We start from the raw sequence: 714 nt of genomic DNA on the forward strand, positions 1-714 counted from the left end.
AGTGCAATATGCCAATTCTGTTTTAAAGCAGATATTTATAGCAAGTGTGCAAGTTGCTACAATTAACAAACCCCATAAATCTAAAAATAACAATTGAGGTAAGTATTCTGATTAGAATTAAACATTCCTTAAATAACTTACATACCAATTCTACTACAAGGAAAATATTGGTGTCCCTTCACAGAAATACAACATTAAACTTGTACTACAAATCAGTGAATACTCAGAAGTTAAAAAAAGCTCTTGCAAAATATACACTTTAGTACATTTATAACTCAATGCTACAAACAGTACTTAATGCAAAGTATACCAACTTAAATAAAACAATCTTTAGAGTTAATGTACCAAATTTGTTTCTGAATACATTATTTTGCTCTCAAATTACAGTACCTCCTAGAAGCTCTCATATATGGTTATTAAATTAGCTTAATGTAGAAATTTCACAGTATTTTTATTTCTAAATATGAACAACTTGGTTACTGCAACTGCTGCAGCTACGCAGCTATGACTACCACTAATCTTCAAGCAACTAAAAAGCACTAATTGGGAAAAAAAAAATCAAAATTTACTCTTAATTTTTTATACAGGACAAGCATGTGTGATCACATACATGATGTGATAACAAAAGGTATTCTATGTTTCTACATGATGTTTTCTGCTAGAATTCTCAGAACTCTAATATTAGTTTAAATTTTATAGTAGGTGTTTTTTTTA

This window comes from Cygnus olor, chromosome 10 (genome assembly GCF_009769625.2).
Source record: "Cygnus olor isolate bCygOlo1 chromosome 10, bCygOlo1.pri.v2, whole genome shotgun sequence".
Lineage (NCBI taxonomy): Eukaryota > Metazoa > Chordata > Aves > Anseriformes > Anatidae > Cygnus > Cygnus olor.